General features: G+C 36.2%; 1 long non-coding RNA gene across 1 annotated transcript; it reads left to right on the forward strand.

Annotated features, from left to right (window-relative positions):
• Positions 1 to 9011: 9011 nt before the first annotated feature.
• On the forward strand, positions 9012 to 12481 carry LOC133034031 (uncharacterized). The gene is made up of 4 exons (XR_009686000.1): positions 9012 to 11206; positions 11292 to 11511; positions 11602 to 11694; positions 11776 to 12481. It is a non-coding gene; the product is annotated as an uncharacterized LOC133034031 (long non-coding RNA).
• The last annotated feature ends 14319 nt before the right edge of the window (positions 12482 to 26800 follow it).

A 26800-nucleotide genomic window follows, 5' to 3' on the forward strand; every position in this document is an offset into this window, starting at 1 on the left:
TCACAACGCTATAAGTGACACGCTAAATCACTTCCTGGGGACTAAAACTTGGAATTAAAAGTTTCCCTATCGATAAAAAGCATGGCAATACCCCTAAAAACATAAAAACGAGGAAAACTAGGGTTTCAGAAAATTCCCCAATAGGTAGGCCAGGTTGCCCAACCGAATTCGGTTAAATTCTTGGACACCCATCCGAATTCCGGTTGCACAACCGAATTCCGGTTCCTGAGAATTTTTCAAAAATTCCTAACTTGATCAATTCTAACCCAAATCAATCCAAACCTTCCGGACACCGTCTATATGTCCCAAATAACCATTCAAAGGCAACAAAATCACCCAGAACACTCAGAAACAAAAATCACCATGTGAGCTCCAAGCTTTGAGTTAGAACTCAAACTTGGCTAAAGCTCACTCACAAGCCTCAAAGCTAGCTTAGAATCACATAATCAAGCATAGAAACATAGCAGAAAACAAAACCTAGTTCATGCAACAACTACAGCCACCAATTCTCAATTTTTTACTTTGAAAATTAAACTTTTGCATAAGAAAATTCTAGCATGCTCAACCTAGGAATCATACACCACAAGTAGCTTAATTAACATCTAAAAATCATGCTTTTTAACCTCAGAAAATAACCACAGAATGCAGCAGCAACAACATCCAAAATAACATGCATTTACTCATCTTTTTATCAAAAAAATCCAAGAAAACATAGAAGGACAAGTTCAAGGATCTTACCAACAATTGAATTACACTTAAAATGGTTGAAAAATGATTGAATTGATGAGAAAATCCCCCAAAATGTCACAGAGAGAGAGAGAGAGAGAGAGAGAGAGAGAGAGAGAGAGAGAGAGAGAGAGAGAGAGAGAGAGAGAGAGAGAGAGAGAGAGAGAGAGAGAGAGAGAGAGAGAGAGAGAGAGAGAGAGAGAGAGCTTTGAGTGAAATTTTTTCTAACTTTTCTAACTTTGATTTTTTTGATAAAATGAATAAAAGTTAAGTAATATAAATCAACTCCATTTCAGCCAAATATACCATGAAATAAACATTTAATTTTTCAAATAAAAAGTCACTACAAGACAAAAAGTCATTGGGGCAAAAAGACCATTTTGCCCCTCCACCATAAAATCACATAAATCACACTAAAGGGGTATTTTTGGGAAATTCTAAATTCCCGGCCATTCCCGACATTCCCAATGTCTAAAATCCGTCCCCAAACTACTAACATACTAAGTTGTGATTTCTACTGAGCCAAACGCCGAGTTCCAAAATACCGGGCACCGGAAATGCAAAATATGCAAGCTACTGAATAACATAAATAACAGTAATAAATTATTTAAATAGCTATAAATAATTTCATAATTAATCATAAACAACTGCTAATTTCCAAATTAACTAAGCGGGCTTTACATATTCTATCAAATAAAATGATAAATAAAGATCACTTATCTAATTTTATAATTTAATTTAAATAAAATAACAAAATTTTGAAAATTAGCAAAATATCTGGTTACAATTTAAATTTCTAGGTTAAAATAATCTTATTTTCAATTTCAAATAAGATCATTTTATAAAATTAATTAAGTAATATAAATTATAAAATATCTGACCTTAAATTTGAAAAAAAAAATAATAAAAATTTAAAATAAGATACCAACTAAGCAAAAATAATAGATTTTATCTATTTTTAAGGTTCAAAAACTACTAATATCTAAATTAATTAAAAAAAAATTGATTAATTTAATTCTGATAATTAGATTTGAAATATAAAAAATAAAAATCTTAATACAAAATTACACAAAAAATTTGAAATTAATTCCATGAAAAACTATGAAAAAATTGAAAAAAAAAATGGATTTGGTACAGATGGTCTGCATTGCACACCATCTGCTCGCGTCCTAGGAGTTCACAGCCAAGGAAACTCGGTGCTGGAGGCTGGTTGCAGCCTATCCGCACGCCCAGGGGCTCCTTCAGACAGGATCAACCCATATTGTCCAAGGAAACTCGGACATGGCTGTGTCCGAATGAGTGTGAACCCCTAAAATTAGGGGAATCCGCGCGCGTATGGGGTGTTACCACCCCTATGATATTTTCTAATTTTCAATAATTCATAACTAATTAAAATAAAATCAAAATTAAGTTCTGTAAAAAAAGTGAATTTTTTTTAATTTTTCCCATGTTATCCAACAAAATAATTCCAGAATAAAATTCTAATTATTTTACGTAAAAAATTTTCCAACATGGTTCTGAGGCCAGTTGTTGGAATATGTTTTACCAGGATCTAGATTTACGAACAAGTATGTTTTTAACATCCTAAACAAGAACTTCTAAAATGATATAAAATATTAAACACATAAAAGGTATGAGAAACCTTACATTGGTTGCAACGGAATTAAATGACTCCTTTCGCTCAGATCTCTAATCCTTATATATATCCTTTCTGTAGTAGAGTATCACCAAGATTTGAGCCCGAAACTCCTTCAGTTGTTTTGATTCTTCACAGTCTTACACACTATGATTGAGGACTCACTTGCTATGTGTGGGCATGCACTCAATCACTAAGGCTTAAATTTGGTTTGTGAAGAAGGCTATAAGATTTCGAAATTAGAAGAAGAAAGGAAGAAGATGAAGTCTCATAAACCTAGTTGTCAAAGAGAAAGAAACTAGGTTTTTAGCTTTTGAAGCATTAGTTAGATAATGAGACCATATCTTTTCTTTTATACTAATTTCACCTAGGGTTAGGGTTGATTTATTTGAAATAAAAAAATGATAAAATTAGAGCAAAAATAGCATCTAGTTGTCGTCCATGAAGTGGGCCCTACACTTGTTAGATTTTTGCCATTTTTCTCAACCATTTTATCTATTTTCACAAATACTACTTTTTGTACTTTCAACCCTATAATTGCCAAAACTATTTATTTAATAATTCAAATAATTATCAAATAATATTTTCATTTATAATATTTATTAATTAGACTCCATAAAGTCTCTTAATTAACAAACAAACCCTAAAATCCTATTTCTTCACAACCAAGCCATATCTTAGTGAGAATTCATAAACTATAGACATAGTCTAATTTAAGAATTATAATTGATTAACTAAAATCAATTAACTAAGTCTTTCAAGCGGTGTGTCCCAACTAGTATGGGGACCATGTGCCTATATAACCGAGCTCCCAATAAGTTATTAATTCCTCATTGAACCACTATAGAACTTGGAATCGTACTCTCAGTTATATAGAACGCTCTATATGTTCCACAATATAGATACAATATTAGTTATCCATTGTTATAATACCAATAATCAATGATCCTTTATAGATGATTTACATTGCATAGGGATTAATTTATCGTAACACCCTTCAATGTATTTTATCCTTAAAACACTTAGCTACATATAAATGATATTTCAGCGAACTAACATAATCACTGAAATGAGTACTCAACTATTTATCTCTGTTAAGCCAAGCTCGAAGGAAATCATCGTTTCACTTCTATGTCCAGATAGAACCTATAGATTTCGTATCTATGATTAGCGCTCCCACTCAATTGAACTACCATGTTCTGAACCTATACATCACGGGAAGAATTATTTGGTCGACTTAATAGATTAAAGAACACAAATAATGCAACTGAACTAGAACCTAACCATCTCAGGATTAAGATCAATTTAATCTAGGATCAACTAGGTGAAATTGAATTGAATAGATATTATGGTAAGTTTATCATATCTAATCCAAGTTCAATATCAGTCCCTTCCGATGCATACTCCATGCATCCAACCCAAGCTTACTTTAACCAATGCCCTGGAAAGGACATAACACTTATCCAAGGTGCAAGTAAACTACGTTGTAGATTATCATATTAGTTAAACCCTGTGTACTAATCACTACTACAAAAGTGACTTTTTCCATCGGTTTATAACTGTCTTTTATACTATTTCCCAACGGTTCCTAAAACTGTTGGCTATGTGGGTGTCATAAAAATAAAGAACTTTAAAAGACAGTTTATAACTGTTGGGAAAAGTCATTTTAAATGACAGTTGATAAATGTTGGAAAAAGTTACTTTAAATGACTTTTTATAACTGTTGGTAAAAGTATTATTAGAGTAAATTGAATTACTTTTTTTTTTGCTAAACGTAAATTGAATTATTTTTTAATATTTTTTTAATATTAAATATATATAATAATATTAATTTTAATCAAAAAATAAACAATATTAATAAAAAAAATAAAATTAATATATTTTAATATTTTACAATATACATGATACATGAGATACAATTCAGAAAAAAAAATAATACAAATTCAAAATATATTGTATATGAAAAATAAATTACAACTAAAATTGTTAAAAAGAAAACCTAAGTGAAATTTATTTTCAGCTTTCAAGCCAAAAAGGAGCCTCCCTTGACGGCAACCCTATCCAGGCCCGGCGATGGCCTTCCTTCAACCATCCAAGCCAAAAACGAGCCCTGACTTCACTCCCCTTGACGGGAACCCTCACCAGGATCGACGATGGCCTTCTTCCGGCTGTCCAAGCCAAAAACGATTCTCTCCATCATGGGTTAATGATCTAACATTAGCAACAAGAAAAGGCCCTGTGATCAGTAAATGAAATAAATTAACCACAAGCAATTAAAAATAGTTCCATGAGATTCTAAAATTGATGAAAGATGCAAAAAAAAAAAAAATACCAAGTTCATCATCAAATGCAAGGCAATATGCTTTTAATTCTCAGTCTATTTCTCGGTTCATACATTGATCAATTAAAAAATCAAAAGCAAAGAATCACTTACACCACTGGGTATTGCACCATTATCCATTTTCATTGGAAGAACTTCCTTAAACCAATCTCAATTGAACTCCCAGCACCTATTTCTTTGTGCTTGAACAAGCAGTGGCCAAAATGTGTTCATGGATCTCCTTTCCCCTTTTCTCCTCATCTCTTTTTCTCTCAGACGATTCTTGTCTGGTGGCTTCCTCTGCCAGTCGATGATAGAGCCACACCCAATGACGAGGTTGAACCCCCCACCGTGAAATCCTTTGCAACAATGGGAAGAGAAATGAGATTGTTAGGGTTTGAGTTAGAAATGAGAAAAAGAGAAATCAGAAGAGAGGGAGGCGACAGGGTGTTGTAGGGTTAGAAAATAAAATGGGAATAAGATGGAGAGAGAAAGAGATTTGTAGGGTTTTTAATTTTATATAATAATAATAAAAAAAAATATAGCTGGAGAGAGAAATAATAATAATAGTAACAATAATAATTTACTTTGTACTTGCTAAAGAGAATTTTTTCCAACATTTAATAACTGTGGGAAATATTTAGTATTCCCAACAGTTATAAACTGTGGGAAATACTTAGTATTCATAAACTGTTGGGATTTATTATTTTCTTAAAAAAAATTTCACTTAGTATTGCCCACAGTTCTCCACTGTTGCTATTGGTTTTTCCCAACGGTTAATTTGCTTCGGTTCTAAACTGTTGGGAAAAACCTTCTCTTAGCTTTTCCAACAGTTTTCATAATTGACCCTTTTATTAACCGTTGGGAAAAGCCAATTTTGTAGTAGTGAATAAATCATAGGAATACATTTAATCACATAATCTTGATTACTTTCCACTATGCCGACGATACAATAAATAAGGATATCAATGTGATGATAAGGATTTGGATGAATTTAGAAATTAAATAAACATATAAATGATCACAAGAACCAAAAGTCATACTAAATAAGTAATGAGAATAAATCTGTTTCTTTATTGATAATTGAATAGAAAAGATTACATTGAAATAGAGTTTTATTTAGGGCACAAAACCCAACATCTACTGCAATAACATGAATGATAATGATATTAAAAGAGTACTTGATGCTTCGGGCTTTCAAAATTATGATCTTCCCTTCAAGTATTTAGGAATCCCAATCTGTCGAAAGAGGATTTCAGCAGCTGATTATGGTACTTTAACTGAAAAAATTGTGGCTAGGATAAGAACTTGGAGAGTATGCGTAATCTCTCTTTTGCAGGGAGAGTTGTTCTCATCAATTCTTTATTGATGGCTATCCATTCTTATTGGTGTCAAATAATGATTCTTTCAAAAAAAGTTGTGAATAAGATAGAATCTATATGTCGGAGTTTTTTGTGGAATGGAAGCCATGCCCTCTCAGGTTCAATAGCAGTTGCTTGGAGCTCAGTTTGTCTTCCTAAATCGGCTGGGGGCCTAAGTTTTAAGAGCATCACAGATTGGAATCTAGCAATTATGTTCAAGTATGTTTGGGCCATTGTAAAAAAAGAAGACAATTTATGGGTGAAATGGATGCATAATGTGTACATCAAGGAGGAAAGTTTGTGGTCCTACAGGGCCACACCAACAACCAGCTGGTATTGGCACAAGCTGGTAGCCATAAAAGATAAAACATCAAGCAGTTTTGATGTATCCCAGGTGCAAAATGACAGGTACAAAGTGGCAGAGGGATATAAGGCTATTCGTCCTATTGCTACTAAAGTTAAATGTGATTCAATTGTTTGGAGTAGGTTAAACATTCCCAAGCATAGTTTCTTTCTGTGACTTTCTATCACTACAAGAAAACCTAGTTTTATCGGCGCAATTGGTCAATTGCGCCAGTAAAAGTTGTCAGAATAAATGAAATGCTGAACTGCCAATTTGATTCAGCAATAACTTTTACCGGCGCAATTGGGCGCTGGCAAAAGGTACTCAATACCGACGTATTATTACATATGCGCCGGTGAAAGATCAACAATGAACCGCCAAATGGCGCGAGCACATTTCCACTTTGTAAGGCTTTTGCGGCGCATAATTACGCTGGTAAAAGCTAGCAAATTTTTGGTTGGAATCTTGACCGCCCACGTATGCGCCGGTAAAAGTGTTTAACGAAACGGGGCATTTTGGTTTAGGGTTATATGACCACTTTTACCGGTGCAATTCAATGCGCCAGTAAAAGTGTTCATATGATCTGCCCCTTCGAGCAGCAGACCCCATTTCCTTTTTTTCTTTTCCTCTCAAACTCTCCTTCAGCCCTCTCTCTCAATCTCACTCATTCTCACTCAATCTCACTCAATCTCTCCCAATCTCACTCAATCTCTCTCAATCCCTCTCAAAATTTTTCATTTTTTTTTGGAAAAAAATTACCACCGTCGGCAACCACACCACTACCGTCCGCCACCAGCCACCACCGCAGACCACCCCAAGCCCCACCTGCTCTAATTTGTGTAAGGTATTTTTTAATTTTTTAATTTTAATTTTTTTAAAATGTTTATATATAGGTATGGATTAGTGTAATAATGTGTATGTATATGTGTTTATTAGTGTATAGATGTGTATATGTATGTATTTTTGTATGTATGTGTATGTATGTTAATGTGGGTATAAATGTATATATGTGTATAAATATATGTATGTATGTATATGTATGTGTATGTATGTGGGATTATGTATATTTGTGTGTATATATGTATGTGTATGTGTATGTGGATGTGGGTGTATGTATATATGTATGCATGTATTTGTTTGTGTGTGTTGGTGTATGTATATATATGTATATGTGTATGTGGGTGTATGTATATATATGTACATATGTATGTGTATGTGGGTGTATGTATATATATGTATATGTGTATATATGTGTATGTGAGAGTATATGTAAATATGTGTATATACGTATGTGTTTATGTGTGTGTGTATGTATGTGTATGTGTTTATGTGTGTGTGTATGTATGTGTATGTGTATATATGTAAGTTTAAGTGTAAGTGTAAGTGTATGTATATATATTTATGTGTGTATATGTATGTTCATATTTTAATTGGGTTTTTTTTCTTGTGAAATTAGGTCCCTTTCACCGGCCCGAAGCACCGCTTGCTGCTTGTTGTTTTTACTTTTGGACTGCTTCAGGTTTGTTTTTTTTTTCTTTATATTAGTATTGTAAATTTAATAGTTTTGTTATAAGTTAGTATGTCTATACATGTTAGAGAAGGAGGTTCTGTGATAAAATTTACTGCATTCTGATCGGTGGTATGATTTATTGTTTTTCATATGTTGTTATGGAAAGTTTGTTTGTGCTATTCATAGGTTTTGAAAATTTTGAGTTTACGCTATTTAAGCCGTTATGCTGCCCAAATTTTGGTAGATAGCTAAATAATATAATTTTTAATTTAAATAAATTAAATAAAAATTTGTTAAATAATATATATCATAAAATTTCAAAAGCAAAAAAAAAAAATAAATAAATAAATTTATAAAATTTATAATCTTATAAATTAGTATATATTAAAAAATATAATTAGTAATCAAAATCTTTTTTTATTTTAAAAAATTAATAATCTTTAATTTAAATAAATAAAATTGAAAATTATAAATTAGTATATATTATAAAATATACTAGGTAATCAAAATATTTTTTTTATTTTAAAAAATTTGTAATCTTTAATTTAAATAAATAAAATTAAAAATTAAAAATTAGTATATATTATAAAATATAATAGGTAATCAAAATATTTTTTTTATTTTAAAAAATTTGTAATCTTTAATTTAAATAAATAAAAGTGAAAATTATAAATTACTATTTATTGTTAAATTTTAAAATGTAAGTAAGTGATATTATCAACTTTAAAAAGGTTGTAATTTTTAAGTTAAATAAATAAAATAGAAAATTATAAATGAATATTTATTAGAAAATTGAAAATGTAAGCAAATGATATTTTGAAGATTAAAAAGTTTGTAATTTGTAATTTAAATAAATAAAATAAAAAATTATAAATTAATATTTATTATAAAATTTAAAATGTAATCAACTGATATTTTTAAATTTTTAAAAATTTTACACTTATAATTTTAAAAAATAAAATAAAATAAAATTTTAAAGTAATTATAAGAATTGAATCTAATTATCATAAAGTAAGTACAAATGAGCATAAGATATTGTAAAATAGCATAAAATTAAATTTTTATTATCTTTTCTTGATCTCTTTGGTTATACACCAAAGATAGGATAGAACAATTGTATTTGTATTTGTATTATCATATAGTGATAATTTTTTTTTTTAATTTTACACATGCACGAAATACCTTAGACCCGTTTGGAGAGACTGAGTCAGTAAGGACTCTTAAATACGCTTCTCCAAATTATCCAGGACTATTTGTCCGCATGGATAGTTTGGGCTTATTTTATACTTATAGTATGATCTATTGCTTATTTGATTATTTCATTAGTAAATATTTTGGTACAACGTCTTCTTACACATTCTTGTAAGTCGGCAAACTTAATTACTACAAGTTTGCTAACTTATAAGAACTGTGGGGAGGTGTTGCCGAAAGTTTTACAAAAATGAAATAATCTTAAGAGCGTAGATTGTACTATATGTATATTTTGTGCAAGTTAGAAACAATTTTTCTACCGGCTTTCTTTGACATAATGGTTCACGTAGTTATGCATCGCCCTAAAGAAGCCGTACTAGGTGGACCAGTGCAGTACAGGTGGATGTATCCCAATGAGCGGTCAATGTCTGTGTACAAGAAATATGTCAGGAATCGTGCCCGTCCGGAAGGCTCTATTGCTGAATCTTATGTGGTTAATGAGGCATTAAACTTTTGCTCAATGTACTTTCGAGAAGTGGAAACTCGATTCAACCATCCTGACCGGAACAATGACATTGTCCAAAACATGCCAACTCGACAATTTTCTGTATTCAAGCATGTTGGCCGACCGCTAGGTATGAGGACAGTCGACACCTTACCCATGCAAAGCAAGCGTAAGGCGGAGTGGTACATTTTGAACAATTGCACAGAGGTTGAGCTGTATATCAAGTAAGTATAAATCCCATAAACAGTTACTCACAATAGTCAACTTCACCTATAAAATTCTTAACTTACTAAGTGCATTATATTATATAGTGAGCACAAGGAGTTGCTTCAAGCAAGGGGTGTAGGCAATATTGAAAAAGTGCAGGAGAGTGAGTTCCCTGAATGGTTCAAAACTCGAATAAGCATTGTTGCCCCTCAATACTCATAATCTTGTTCTCAATAACTGTTAAACTTTTCTTAATTTAATATTTTTCCTGAAATGTAGATTAATGAACTACGGTTGAGCAACCAGGGTGCAGTGTCAGATGAGTTGTATGCTATTGCTAACCCAACGAATGCATCAATTTATTTTTATCCAGGGTGCATAGTGAACGGTATTAAATTTTTGGTCAAGGAAAGGAATGATAACCGCAAAACACAAAATAGCGGTGTTATGGGGCCCGGTGAAGATGGACAAAATTTTTACGGCACACTTGAAAAAATTATGGTGTTCACTTATTTAAAAGACTACAGTGTTCTCTTATTTTTGTGTAAGTGGTTTGACACTAATGGGAGTAAAATGGATAGTGACGGTGTTATTACTAGCATTTGCGTCAACCGAGAGTGGTACCAAAATGAACCGTTCATACTTGCATCTCAAGCAAAATTGATCTATTACATTCCTGATTTGAAGAACGGTAAAGACTGGCTGATTGTAAATGAGTACATACCGCGAAATGTTTGGGACTTCCCGGACACTGATGGGGAGACACCCTTTGCACAGGAAAACAATTCAGCTGAAACCGAGTTCGTTGTTCAACTTCCACAGTTGGATGATGTTGACTATGTTCGCCATGATGTGGACCCAACTGAAGTTGCAAACATCTATCATGTGAATTCACAGCCTCAACAATTAGATGATTTCATTTTCGATGATGACAACGAGGGTCTAAATACCGAAGAAGATAACTCCTGAGAATTAGAGAGTGACAGTGATGATAATGTTGTATATGTAACTGATGATGAGGATGATGAATTGTAATTGAAATAGTATTTTAAATAAAATAAAAATTAAAACCCTTCTTGTTTAATATGTTTTGAATATGGTTGTTTATTTTAAATAAAAAATGTGTGTTGTATATGTAGTATGTCTACACCAGGTGGCAGCAGTTCGAAAAAGAAAGGGATCAGAGGTAAATACAAAGGCAAGAATGTTGAAGAGGAGCTCTCCAAAACACAATCTGCCAAGTTACAGATTGAGTTGCATGCTGAGACTGGCACCCCCGTCGGCAAAAACGGAAAAAAATTCAACAACATGGCTAAATGGATGACTCGGATGTCTATCCCCATCAATAAATTCAAATGGGAAGATGTCAGTAGAGTTGACATCAATGCACTGTGGGATAGACTTGAGGTATGTTGTAATAAATTTTTTAATTTTTAAATTACTACATTCTTATTAAATTGTAATTAATGTAATAATGTGTAACTTTTTACAGACAAAGTTTGTCCTCCCACGAGATAACCCTACATTAGTAGACTACGGTGAGTACGAGATGTCAAAAGGGTTTACGTGACTGGAGGGCAGACTATAAGAAAAAGTGGATACAAAGCATTGAGGAGCTTGAACAAGAGAGGGCCAACATGTTACCTCCTGACGGAGTAACTCAAGAGGTGTGGAGTGACTGCATCGCTTATTGGAGCACAGACAAACAAAAGGTACATTTTTGAAAATTTCTAATTTTAGTAATATTTAATTTGTATAGTCAATAATAAATAATTAATTGTTAGAAAAATTATTAATTTCAGGCGAGAGCAGCGAAAAATAAAGAAAGTCGGGGTAAGATGAAACTTCAAGGAGGTTGGGGCTCGAAGCCTATTGTTTCACATGTTGTCAAGGGGGTAAGTTTATATATTACATTATCATTGATGTAATTTTTTCTAGTAAAATAACAATAGTAATATATTTTCTCTTAAAAATAGGCTAACCCCGACATAGGAGAACTGCCAACTGCAGTGGAAACTTTTCAAAAGTTTCACCATAAAGGCAACAGTTGGCGCAACGAGTACGCACAACAAGCTTACGTAAGTTTACAGTTTAATTCAATTTTTATTTATTTATTTCAATTTATTTTGTATTAAAATTAACCATTTAACTTATTTATTTGTTTTAGGAGCAAATGGTTGAAATAGCGGCAACTCAACCAGCGCCCACTGAAGATCAGCCCGATGAGCCTGCTATCGATCCTACACAGTACCCCCAGGACTTACCTGTTATGACGCAAGTACTCGGGGAACGATCTCGACATCTTAGAGGCTTTGGCCATCTCCCCAGACTGAAGGGAGTTGGGGCCAAAAGAGCACCTGCCACGCATTCTTCGGCCCCACCGACTGTTACAATGGAACAGTACGAGGCTTTGCAAAAAAAAGTGGAGGAAGCGGAGCAGACAACTCAATATACGAGGCAAAAGTATGAGACACAACAACTCTAACTCGGACGATTCCAAGATCAGTTTGAGTATCTTTCTCGAGCTGTTCCGCGTTTAACCTTGCGTCCCATGGATCTTCCACCATTGCCCACTCCTTGTGTTGGATCGTCATCGGCTGCTCCTGGTGCTGGATCGTCATCGCAGCCTCCCGAGACTTAGAGAAACAACGATGATGACATTACCCGCCTATAGAACTTCACTTTTTTTTATTATCCGATTCGAACATCGATCTTTTAACATTTTGTTTATATACTGATTTTAGTGGAACATAATATAATTAATGTTTGTTTATCTTTTAATGTAAATTATGTTCGTTTTTTTTGTTAATATAATATTATAATTAAACAATTATATTTATTTTAAAAAAATTAATTAATTATATTTATTTAATTATAATTAATTAAATATAATTAATTAATTTTTTTTTAAAAAAATAAATACTTTTGCTGGCGCAGGCGCATTATTGCGCCGGTAAAAGGTGGCCCAAAAATGTACGCGCCAATCCTCAGATTGGCGCCAATAGTTTTGCCGGCGCTATAGCTATGAGGATTGACGCCAACAGTTTTGCCGGAGCACTATTGCGCCGGCAAAAGATTATCAAAGCAGGTTCATAGTGGTGGGTTTTATGCCCTAAATAAAACTCATTTCAATATAATCATATTTACTTATTAATATAGATCAGAAATAACATTTAATGTTGCATGGTTAACATGATTTATTCATGATTATATGTACATAATGTATAAATTCATCTAAAACCCTTTTCACATACTTGATCCTGTTTATTGTGTCGTCAACACATTGGAAAGTAAACATGACTATGTGAATAAAGATTCCTAGATTTATCAGACATAGGGTTTTACTGATATGATAATCTACAACAGAGTTTACTTGCATTTGGAGAAATGCTATGTTCTTTCCAGAGCATTGGTTAAAGTAAAGCTCAGGTTGGATGCATGGAGTATGCATCGGAAGGGACCGATATTGAACTTTGACTTAGATTTATTAAACTTACCGTAATATCTATTCAAGTCAATATTGCCTAGTTGATCCTAGATCAATGATCTTAATCCTGTTATGATTAGGCTCAATCTTGAAAGGCTATTCATGTTCTTTGATTTGTTAGTTAAGCCTACTCTTAGGTAAGGGTGATACATACATTTTGGGAACACGGTAATGCAATTGAGTGGGAGCGCTAACATAAACATGGAATCTATAGCTTCTATCTGGCGAATAGTAAGTAAATGATGATCTCCTTCGAGCTTGACCAAACGAATATAAATGGTGGAGATCTCATTTCACATAAGCTGAAATATCATTTATACGGGGTTAAGTGTATTAAGGATTAAATACATTGTAGGGTGTAACGGTAATCTAATCCCTTTACAGTGTAGATCATTCATATAGAGGATCATTGATCAAATTAGGATTATAACAATGGATAACTAATGATGTGTCTATATGGTGGAACATATAGAGACTTCTATATACTGAGAGTGCAATTCTAAGTTCTATGTGTGGATTCAACGAAGAGTTAATAAGTCAGTGAATTTAGGTTATAAATTCTTGATCTGCTTATTGGAAGCTCGGTTATGTAGACCCATCGTCCCCGCACTAGTTGAGATAATATTGCTTGTAAGACTCATGTAATTGGTTTTGATTAATCAATTATAATTCTCAAATTAGACTATGTCTATTTGTGAATTTTTCACTAAGTAAGGGCGAAATTGTAAAGAAAGAGTTTTAGGGGCATATTTGTTAATTATGATACTTTGTATGGTTCAATTAATAAATATGATAAATGACAATATTATTTAATAATTATTTATAGTTATTAAATAGTTAAAATTGGCATTTAAATGGTTGAATTAGAAAATTGGCGTTTTTGAGAAAATTAGATGCAGAAAAGATAAAACTGCAAAATTGCAAAAAGTGAGGCCCAAATCCACTTTGTATGGCCGTCCACTTTTGTAGGGTTTTCCCTCTGATATTTTCATTATTTTAAATGCCAAATAATTCAAACCTAACCGTAGTGGAATGCTATAAATAGATAGTGAAGGCTTCAGGAAAATTACACTTTTCTTCTGACTTTTCATTTAGAAAAAACTGAGTGTAAAGCCCGCTTAGTTAATTTGGGAATTAGCAGTTATTTATGTTAATCAGGAAATTATTTATAGCTATTTAAATAATTTATTATTGATATTTATGGAATTCAGATATGCATAATTATGTCATCAGCAGTTGTTATATTTCGCATTTCCGGTGTCCGGTATTTTGGGACGCGGCGTTTGGCTCAGTAGAAATCACAACTTAGTATGTTAGTATTTTGGGGACGGGTTTTAGACATTGGGAATGTCGGGAATGGCCGGGAATTTAGAATGTCCCAAAAATACCCCCTTTAGTATGATTTATGTGATTTTATGGTGGAGGGGCAAAATGGTCTTTTTGCCCCATTTGTGTTTTGTCTTATGTGATTTATTAAATGGAAATTATAAGTTATTTGATTATTTTTAGTTGGCTGAAAGTAAATGATTTATGTGACTTAAATCCTTTTTTTCTCTCAATTTTACACTTAGTCAAAAAAATCAAGAAATTCCAAAACACACACACACAAAGCTCTCTCCTTTCCTCTCTTGTTCGGCCAAGCTTGGGGAGCAGCTAGGGCTGGATTTCCTTGTTGATTTCAAGTTATTTTTAGCAAGATCATAGTGATTTTAATTGAGGTAACTCTTGGCTTTAATTCTTGCTTGTTTTTCTTGAAGAAAATGTGTGAAAATGTGAAATGCATGTTGGTTTTTTATGTGATTCTTGCTGCTGTGAATTGAGGTTTATTTCAGAGGTTAATGCTTGTTAGATTAAGGCTATTTAGGTTGTTTTGAAGCATGATAGTTAGATTGAGCTAAGCTTTGTTGTTTTTATGTAAAAAATATGAATTTTGGAAGGAAAGTGTTGTGATTATGTTCTGTGTTGTTGCTGTTGTTCTTGTTAGTTTGCAGAGGTTAGTTTATGCTTAGTTATGTTGAATTAAGCCTATGGATTGCTTGTTTAAGTGGTTTTGCTCAAGCTTGAGTTTGGAACTCAAAGCTTGAGCTCCAATGGTGAAATTTGTGTATGTGGTTTCTGGGTAGGTTTGATGCCTTGGAATTGTTATTTGGGGCATATAGAACAGGTCTGGAAAGTTTGGGACCAATTGGGGTCGAATTGGTCAAGTTATGAGATTTTATGTTTGCTGCCTGCGAGGAACCGGAATTCCGGTTGAGCATCCGGAATTCCGGATGGGGGTTCAGAATTTCCCAGAACCGGAATTCCGGTTGGGCAACCGGTCTGCCGGTTGGGGATTTTTCAGAACCCTAGTTTTCCTCGTTTTTGGGTTTTTAGGGGTATTGCCATGCTTTTTATCGATAGGGAAACTTTTAGTTTCAAGTTTTAGTCCCCGGGAAGTGATTTAGCGTGTCACTTATAGCGTTGTGATTTTTATGGTTTAGGAGCCAGTAATCCGCCGTTCAGCTTCAGTTCCAGTCAGGTTGACCGGCACACCTGAAATCGGAATCCAGGTAAGATTAGTATAACAGTATGCATATGTAGATTACATGTTTAGCGTGCATGTAGGAAGCCTGTTAGATTACATTAGATATGTATTTAGGCTTCGAACCATCCAACCCTGTCACGTCGGTACAGGCTGGAGTATGACCAGCAGCCGGAGTATGACCGGTTCGACCGATCAGTGACACTCGGTTGGTGGTTCGATCTTATTGACCTATCCCGTCGGTACAGGTGGAGTATGACCAGCAGCCGGAGTATGACCGGCTCGACCGATCGGGAGGATACTTGTCAATAGTACCGTCCCCGAACGTTCAAAACTCGGCACCATGTTGGACATGGCAAGTAGTGCTCGGCACCATGTTGGACATGGCGGTGGCGGGACTCGGCATCGTGTTGGACACGGCGGTCGGTTTTATGTATGATATTATTATGCTTTTCTTGCGAGTGTGTCGACTCACGCTTATGTTCATGTGTAGGTAAAGGCAAGGCTGTTGCTGATGGACCGTGACCGAGCATATGAGATTGTACATGTCGGGGCGGTTAGGCCTGGAGCGTACGATCCTCGGGACAGCAGGGCTGAGATTTTGTAACTGTCGTTAGACGACTTTATTTTGATGTAAAAGTTGAACAGTAAAAACGTTTGTAAATATTTTTATAAATCGGGATCCCGAGACTTTTTGTAAAATGGTTTATAAGTTTAATGAAAAAGCAAAATTTTAATTAATCACGTTTTTCCATAAACCTCGTTGATTAGCAACGAGCTGCACAGTATGTTTAAAAATCACGTAATACGCCTAAGGTAGTTAGGGTGTTGCAATTTGGTATCGTAGCCGCTGTGTTGTCTTCCGAAGATCGTCACGACATGTACAATCATCATCAGCAGTTAGCTCGGTTCACGGTTCAGTAAGCCTTTATTGCTTTAGTAGTTTATTTTATTCAGTTATGAAAAAGAAAAGCCTGTTAGGAAGCATGTTAGTAGCCTGATAGTAGAATAGGCGCATGTTTCATTTCTAGTTTCCAAATTAAGCGGCATTAGTAAGCTCGCCTTGAATACGACCTGATATGCCAACTCTTGGTTTCGCAGGCGGTTCTAACTAGATGGACGCCAGGCGGACTACCAGGAGTCGGGGCAACTCCGTGGGGTCGAATCAGGGAGAGGGAGCTCGGTTTCCCCCACCTGCTAGGGGCCGAGGTAGAGGTCCCCGAGGCAGGGCTCGTGGTCGGGGTGATGAGAACCCGCCACAGGCTGCCCAGGCTCCCCCGGCTCGATCGTGGAGCCCCGTGGGAATTGCGGTTTGCGGAGATGCAAGCCCGGATCGAAGAACAAGACCTCGAGATTCAGAGGTTGAGACAGCAGGGTGCTCCTGCAGTTCCAGTGCCAGTAGTTCCAGTGGCACCTGCCCCTGCTGCCCAGGCCGAGATAGTGGTGGCGGCCCACAGATTGGAACCTTTATATGAGCGGTTCCGGAAACAAGCACCTCCGGTATTCCTGGGAGGTCCAGATGTATCGAAAGCCGAGCAGTGGCTGACGGTGATCACCAGAATCTTGAACTTCATGGGTGTCACCGGTAACGACAGAGTGGTGTGCGCCACATTCCAGTTCCAGGAGGATGCCCTGGTATGGTGGGACATGGTGTCTCAGATTCACGATGTCACCACCATGACCTGGGAAAGGTTCCAGGAACTCTTCAACGCGAAGTACTATAATGAGGCGGTCAGAAGCGCCAAGAGGAAAGAGTTCGTTCACCTGACCCAGCGGGAGAACATGAGTGTCACTGAGTATACTACTCAGTTTGACCGGTTGGCGAGGTTAGCCTCGGGAATTGTGCCGACCGACTTCAGCAGGAAGGAGAAGTATCTGGACGGGTTGAATCCCAAGATCAGGCATGACCTGATGATTACCACAGACGACAGCACCACCTATGCTCAGATGGTGGAGAAGGCACTGCGAGCTGAGGGCGCAGTGGGGTGTATGTCAGATTCAGCCAGTACTCCGGTTGGTGGCGGAGCTCCTACCCCTCCTGCATCAGGCTTTAGCAGGGGGAGTAGTGGTTCGGCCATTGACCAGAGGAAGAGGGCACCCACTGCTTCCGGCGGCTCGAGTCAGAACAAGAGGTTCCGGGGGAACCAGAACAGAGGGAGTCGTCCTGGTGGTAATGAGACCCGATTCTCCTACCCCGAGTGCCCTATCTGCAAGAGGCACCATCGGGGAGAGTGCAAGGGGCAGGGATGCTTTCATTGTGGCATGCCCGGGCACTTCAAGAGGGAATGTCCCCAGCTCCGGCCAGAGGCACCGAGAGCTCCAGCGGTACCCACTCCAGCCAGGGTATTCGCGATCACGCAGGCTGATGCAGATGCCAGCCCATCAGTTGTTACAGGTCAGATTTTTATTAGCGACTCGCTTTATTCAGTGCTGTTTGATTCTGGGGCTACACGTTCTTATGTGGCGGCCAGAGTCTTTAGTAAATTGGGTAGACCCTTTGATAGATATGAATCAGGGTTTGGAACCCTGTTACCTGGCGGAGAATTGGTTATCTCCAATAGGTGGATTAGGTCTATGCCGATCAGGATAGATGGTAGAGAGTTAAGCGCTGATCTGATAGAGATGAGCTTAGTCGAATTTGATATTACTTTAGGAATGGATTTCCTATCTAAGTATTCGGCGAGCATTGACTGTAAGAGGAAGATGGTGGTCTTCCAACCGGAAAGTGAAGAACCGTTCGTATTTGTGGGTTCGGTTCAGGGATCTCGGATCCCGGTGATCTCGGCTATGTCAGTGAGAGAACTATTGCACGGTGGGTGCTTAGGGTTTCTGGCCGTAGTGGTGGACACCACTCGGCCAGACACCATTCGGCCAGAGGATATCAGAGTGGTTCGGGAATTTTTGGACGTTTTTCCCGAAGAACTTCCAGGGTTACCACCTCATCGGGAGATTGACTTCGTGATTGACTTGGCACCAGGGGTGGATCCGGTTTCCAAAGCCCCGTATAGGATGGCTCCAGCTGAACTTAAGGAATTAAAGATTCAGCTCCAAGGGTTGCTTGACATAGGGTTCATTCGACCTAGTGTGTCACCTTGGGGAGCCCCGGTTTTGTTTGTGAAGAAGAAGGATGGATCTATGAGGATGTGCATCGACTACAGAGAGTTGAACAAGCTGACGGTGAAGAATAAATATCCATTACCTAGGATCGATGACTTGTTCGATCAGCTTCAGGGGAAGACGGTCTTTTCTAAGATTGATCTCCGGTCGGGTTATCATCAGTTGAGGATCCGAGAGGAGGACATTCCAAAGACGGCTTTCCGCACTAGGTATGGACACTACGAGTTCCTGGTTATGTCATTCGGACTAACCAATGCTCCTGCAGCATTCATGGACCTGATGAATAGAGTATTCAAGGATTTCCTCGATATCTGTGTGATTGTGTTTATCGACGACATCCTCGTGTACTCTCAGTCAGAAGAGGAGCATGAGTTACATCTTCAAATGGTACTGCAACGCCTTCGAGAACATAGACTCTACGCCAAGTTCAAGAAATGTGAGTTCTGGTTGTCTCAGGTGTCCTTCCTAGGACACATTGTGGGTAAGGACGGGATCAAGGTGGATCCCGGGAAGATCGAATCCGTCAGGGATTGGCCGAGACCGAAGACAGTGACAGAGATCAGAAGCTTTTTGGGATTAGCTGGGTACTACCGTAGGTTCGTGGAGGGGTTTTCCAAAATTTCAATGCCCCTAACCGAGCTTACAAAGAAGAATCAGCGATTTATCTGGTCAGATAAATGCGAAGCTAGTTTTCAGGAGCTGAAACAGAGGTTGATTACTGCTCCGGTACTAGCTTTGCCTTCGGACAAGGAGAAGTTCGTGGTCTATTGTGACGCATCCAAACAGGGTTTGGGGTGCGTATTGATGCAAGCCGATCGGGTTATCGCTTATGCCTCCCGTCAGTTAAAGGATTATGAGCAGCGATACCCGACTCATGATTTAGAATTGGCCGCAGTGGTTTTTGCACTGAAGATTTGGCGGCATTACTTGTATGGTGAGAAGTGCGAGATCTATACCGACCATAAAAGTCTCAAGTATTTCTTTACTCAGAAAGATTTGAACATGAGACAGAGGCGTTGGTTGGAACTAGTGAAGGATTATGATTGTGAGATCCTTTACCATCCCGGGAAAGCTAATGTAGTGGCCGATGCCCTGAGCAGAAAGGGTCCCGGGCAAGTAGCTAGCTTGGTTCAGATCTCACCTCAGCTAGCAGAGGATATGGTTAGATCCAGCATTGAGTTTGTGGTAGGTCAGCTTCACAACTTAACGCTGCAATCTGATCTGTTGGAAAGAATAAAGGTTGCTCAGATGACAGATCCGGAGTTAGTGAAGATCCGAGATGAGGTATTGGCTGGTCAGGCCAAAGACTTTTCAGTGTCAGACAGTGGAATGCTTTTGTATAAAGCCAGGGTTTGTGTCCCGAACAGCGTGGACTTGAGGAACGAGATCTTTGAGGAGGCTCATTCTACCCCGTATTCTCTGCATCCCGGCACCACCAAGATGTACCAAGATTTGAAACCGTACTTCTGGTGGAACGGTATGAAGAAGAATTTAGTAGAATTCGTGTCGAGATGCCTCACTTGTCAGCAGATCAAGGCTGAACATCAGAGACCAGCAGGGTTGTTACAGCCTCTAACCCTACCAGAATGGAAATGGGAGGATATTACGATGGATTTTGTGGTCGGGTTACCTAGGACCACGGGTTTGCATGATTCCATCTGGGTAGTGGTGGACCGATTTACGAAATCTGCTCATTTTCTGCCGGTTAGAACGACATATTCAGTGGATCAGTTGGCAGAGTTATATGTCAGGGAGATAGTGAGACTTCACGGGGTACCGAAATCTATAGTTTCGGACAGGGATCCGAAATTCACCTCCAAATTTTGGCAGAGTTTGCAACGGGCAATGGGTACGAAACTAAAATTCAGTACAGCATTTCATCCTCAGACAGATGGTCAGTCCGAAAGGACAATTCAGATATTGGAGGATATGCTGAGAGCCTGTGTTATGGACTTTGAGGGTTCATGGAGTAAATATCTACCGTTGATAGAGTTCTCTTACAACAACAGTTACCAGAGTACGATAGGGATGGCACCCTACGAACTGTTGTACGGTAGAAAATGTAGATCCCCTATCCACTGGGATGAGGCAGGGGAGAGGAAATACCTAGGTCCGGAGTCAGTTCAGCGGACCAATGAGGCAATAGAAAAGATAAAAGCTAGAATGCTTGCCTCACGGAAGCGGACGAGTAAGAGTTACGCAGATCCGAAACGTAGGGACGTTGAGTTCCGAGTAGGGGACCATGTGTTTTTGCGAGTATCTCCGATGAAGGGGATTAAACGTTTCGGGAAAAGAGGCAAGTTATGCCCTAGGTTTACAGGACCTTTCGAGATTCTCGAGAAGATAGGTCAAGTGGCATATCGGTTAGCATTGCCTCCAGCCTTATCAGCAGTGCACAACGTATTTCATGTCTCAATGTTGAGAAAATACGTTTCAGACCCCTCTCATATACTCAGTTATGAGGGCCTTCAGCTTCAGTCAGATATGTCTTATGAGGACAGCCCAGTGCAGTCCTGGATAGAAAGGATAAAGTCCTTCGGAATAAGACCATAGCGTTGGTCAAGGTTCTCTGGAGAAACAGTAAGGTGGAAGAAGCCACCTGGGAGCTTGAGTCAGATATGCGAGCTCAATATCCAGAGTTATTCAGGTTAGATTTCGGGGACGAAATCCTTTTAAGGGGGGAATAGTTGTAAAGCCCGCTTAGTTAATTTGGGAATTAGCAGTTATTTATGTTAATCAGGAAATTATTTATAGCTATTTAAATAATTTATTATTGATATTTATGGAATTCAGATATGCATAATTATGTCATCAGCAGTTGTTATATTTCGCATTTCCGGTGTCCGGTATTTTGGGACGCGGCGTTTGGCTCGTGAAATCACAACTTAGTATGTTAGTATTTTGGGGACGGGTTTTAGACATTGGGAATGTCGGGAATGGCCGGGAATTTAGAATGTCCCAAAAATACCCCCTTTAGTATGATTTATGTGATTTTATGGTGGAGGGGCAAAATGGTCTTTTTGCCCCATTTGTGTTTTGTCTTATGTGATTTATTAAATGGAAATTATAAGTTATTTGATTATTTTTAGTTGGCTGAAAGTAAATGATTTATGTGACTTAAATCCTTTTTTTCTCTCAATTTTACACTTAGTCAAAAAAATCAAGAAATTCCAAAACACACACACACAAAGCTCTCTCCTTTCCTCTCTTGTTCGGCCAAGCTTGGGGAGCAGCTAGGGCTGGATTTCCTTGTTGATTTCAAGTTATTTTTAGCAAGATCATAGTGATTTTAATTGAGGTAACTCTTGGCTTTAATTCTTGCTTGTTTTTCTTGAAGAAAATGTGTGAAAATGTGAAATGCATGTTGGTTTTTTATGTGATTCTTGCTGCTGTGAATTGAGGTTTATTTCAGAGGTTAATGCTTGTTAGATTAAGGCTATTTAGGTTGTTTTGAAGCATGATAGTTAGATTGAGCTAAGCTTTGTTGTTTTTATGTAAAAAATATGAATTTTGGAAGGAAAGTGTTGTGATTATGTTCTGTGTTGTTGCTGTTGTTCTTGTTAGTTTGCAGAGGTTAGTTTATGCTTAGTTATGTTGAATTAAGCCTATGGATTGCTTGTTTAAGTGGTTTTGCTCAAGCTTGAGTTTGGAACTCAAAGCTTGAGCTCCAATGGTGAAATTTGTGTATGTGGTTTCTGGGTAGGTTTGATGCCTTGGAATTGTTATTTGGGGCATATAGAACAGGTCTGGAAAGTTTGGGACCAATTGGGGTCGAATTGGTCAAGCTATGAGATTTTATGTTTGTCGCTCGCGAGGAACCGGAATTCCGGTTGAGCATCCGGAATTCGGATGGGGGTTCGAATTTCCCGAACCGGAATTCGGTTGGGCAACCGGTCTGCCGGTTGGGGATTTTTCATAACCCTAGTTTTCCTCGTTTTTGGGTTTTTAGGGGTATTGCCATGCTTTTTATCGATAGGGAAACTTTTAGTTTCAAGTTTTAGTCCCCGGGAAGTGATTTAGCGTGTCACTTATAGCGTTGTGATTTTTATGGTTTAGGAGCCGATAATCCGCCGTTCAGCTTCAGTTCCAGTCAGGTTGATCAGACACACGAAATCGGAATCCAGTAAGATTAGTATAACGGATATGCATATGTAGATTACATGTTTAGCGTGCATGTAGGAAGCCTGTTAGATTACATTAGATATGTATTTAGGCTTCGAACCACCCAACCCTGTCACGTCGGTACAGGCTGGAGTATGACCAGCAGCCGGAGTATGACCGGTTCGACCGATCAGGCTGACACTGGTTGGTGGTTCAGTGCTATTGACCTATCCCGTCGGTACAGGCTGGAGTATGACCAGCAGCCGGAGTATGACCGGTTCGACCGATCAGGAGGATACTTGTCAATAGTACCGTCCCCTGAACGTTCAAAACTCAGTACCATGTTGGACATGGCAGTAGTGCTCAGTACCATGTTGGACATGGCAGTAGCGGGACTCAGTATCGTGTTGGACACGGCAGTCAGTTTTATGTATGATATTATTATGCTTTTCTTACTGAGTCTGTCGACTCACAGTTTATGTTCATGTGTAGGTAAAGGCAAGGCTGTAGCTGATGGACCGTGACCGAGCATATGAGATTGTACATGTCGGGGCGGTTAGGCCTGGAGCGTACGATCCTCGGGACAGCAGGGCTGAGATTTTGTAACTGTCGTTAGACGACTTTATTTTGATGTAAAAGTTGAACAGTAAAAACGTTTGTAAATATTTTTATAAATCGGGATCCCGAGACTTTTTGTAAAATGGTTTATAAGTTTAATGAAAAAGCAAAATTTTAATTAATCACGTTTTTCCATAAACCTCGTTGATTAGCAACGAGCTGCACAGTATGTTTAAAAATCACGTAATACGCCTAAGGTAGTTAGGGTGTTGCACTGAGCCTCTCTCTCTCCCTATCTTTGGCCGATCCCACTCTCTCTCTCTCTCTTCTTCCTTGAATTTCGAAATTCTTAGTGTTAGAGTAGTGCCCACACAAAGCAAGTGATACCTCAATCATAATGAGGAAGATTGTGAAGAGAGACTTTCAGCAAGAAGGAGTTTCAGCACTAAAGAATCAGAGAAAGAGATCCAGGTTCAGATATTGATAATGCTCTTCTACAGAAAGGAATCAAGGGCTAGATATCTGAACGGAAGGAGTCATTATATTCCGCTGCACCCAATGTAAGGTTTCCTAAACTTTATATGTGTTTATTTCATCGTTTTAGAAAGTTCATATTTAGGGTATTAATCAACATACTTGTGAGTAGATCTAAGATCCTGGTAAAATAATTTCCAACAACTGGCCTCAGAGCCATGGTAATTGATTTTCTTGCATGAAATTTGGACTTTAAAACGATTGTTTGATGTTTTGGATGGTATCATGTTGTATTGAGTGTTATATGATGATTGATTGATGTTTGAGAATTTGGTGAAAATAATTGAATATCTGTTTCTGGAATTATTTTTATTGGATAGTATGGAAAAAATTAAGCAATTTACTTTTTTACAGAACTCAATTTCGATTTAATTTGAATTAGTTATGATTTTTTGAAGTTTCGAAAAATATCGGAGTCGTGCAACTACACACGCGCGCGCACGAGGCTTGTCCCTCGGACAGCACGCGCGCAGACAAAGATTTTATCTGAATTCCTGGGGTCTGTGCGCGGAGAGGCTGCTGGCAGCCTCCTGCACCGAGTTCTCTCGCCCATGGACTCCCTGTTGCGCGCGCGGACAGTATGCAATGCATACTGTCCGTACAGCTCGCAATTTTATCGTTTTTCTTCGATATTTCATGCTTTTTCATGGATTTAACTTCCGATTTTTCGTGTAGTTCTGTATTTATATATTTACTATTCCTAATTCAATTCTAATTATCATAATTAAATTATTTAATATTTTTTAAATTTAATTCATGATATTAGTGTAATTTGAATTTGAAAAATAGTAAATATCTATCTTTTTGCTTAATTATCTATCTTATTTTTAAATTTAAGGTCAGATATTAAATTTTTTTTAAAATTTTTTTAAAAATAATTTGACCTTATTTAAATTTAAAATAAGATAACTATAATCATGTAATTTTAAATAGATTTAAGATATTTTGCTAACTTTTAAATTTTGTTATTTTATTTATTTAAATTACATTTAAAATCTCAAAAAGATATTCATTTATCTTTTTTTTTTATTTTTTATTTAATTTTTATTTATAAAATAACATTAAATTTTTTTAAAGTAGTTAGCAAATTTTGAAATGATATTTAGGTTGGTTGAAACCTAATTTTTTAAAATTGTAGGTTTAATTTTAAATTTTTTTTATTATTTTCGAAAATATTTATTTTTTTTAATTTTTGAAAATAAATTTTTATTTATTTAATTAATCAAATTTTCGAAATTATTTATTTAAAATTAAATAAATCCTACATCCACCTATCCAGCTAACCTTGTTGCAGGAGTATGTGTCTTGTTTGTAAGTTTTTAAAACCTATTATTGCTTGATTGCAAATAGCCATGGTTAACTTTTTGCCAGATCTAATGATCTGATGGCTCCCTTGGTCAAGTCAATAATTTGTAACAGGTATATTTACAATCTTCTTTCATCTGTGTATGACCTAGCAACATGATAGGACCCATCCAAAGTGTGCCTGTGTGAGCCTATGTGTTTAATTTCATTATAGATGATATAGGTTGTTGTTGCTAAATAAAATGTCATAGTTCTTGATAGATTTTATTTAGGCCCATTTAGTTTTTGGGCCTATTCAATTAATAACAGTTGTTCATTTTAAGGTTAAATTCCTCTCTTTTGGACCTTGTGTGAGAGTTGGGAGCCATAGTAGTGGGTACGACATATTGAACCCAGCACCCCCTCACATGAACCACCCTAATTGTGAATGCTCATTTGCCTGATTTGAATAACTGTACTAAGTTAATTAAATTAGTTTAACCTAATAAAATTGATTAGCAACATAATTAATTTCATTTATTTTGAAATTAATTTAAGAAAACCATAGTTTAAAGAATTTTTTATTCTAAGCTAAACTATATGTATTTTCTTGTATTTAACTAATCAACTTAAATATGAATATCTTTTGGATTTAAAATTTTAAAATTAAGTTGAGGAATTTTAGGAATTGGTTATTATGATTCTTTAGATATTTTTTTTAAGTTGATATCTTTTCGAATATTAACTTAAAATAAAATATTTTCAAATTAAGTGGTTACAACTTAATTTTTGATATTTAATTAAATTTAAATTTGAAAATATTTAAGTTCTAGATTTTTTCTAATACAACTTAAATTAGATATTTTTTCAAATTTTGTGGAAAAGATACTTAGTCAAATAAGATATTTTCTAGATAGTAATTTCTAGACTACATTTAATTTTAGTTGAAATTTATTTTTTTAACTAAATTTAAAAATTTTCAAAATATATTTTTTTCTTTATTTTATTAATCAAATTTCGAAATTGCATTTCTTAAATGCTGGAATTTCGAATTTTATTTGAAAAATAGATTAAAGTTGTAAATTATTTATTTTAATTTTGGACCAACTTAAATCAATGATTTTTTCATTTAATGATTAATTAAAATAATAAAGTAAAATATATTTAATTAGAAAATGAATTAATTAGTCCATGAAAATCTAGATAGATATTATCTGTTTTTTTTACTTGAAGTATTTTTCTAGTGTATTTAATTAAATAGAAAATTAATATTTAAGTTGATTTTCATTATCATACTAAAATATTTGAAATTTTTCTTATATATTTAATTAAATAGGAAAATTATATTTTTTGTTGTAAATTAATTTTATTAATTAATTTTGGGCAACCATTAAATTAG

This window comes from Cannabis sativa, chromosome 2 (assembly GCF_029168945.1).
Source record: "Cannabis sativa cultivar Pink pepper isolate KNU-18-1 chromosome 2, ASM2916894v1, whole genome shotgun sequence".
Taxonomy (NCBI): domain Eukaryota; kingdom Viridiplantae; phylum Streptophyta; class Magnoliopsida; order Rosales; family Cannabaceae; genus Cannabis; species Cannabis sativa.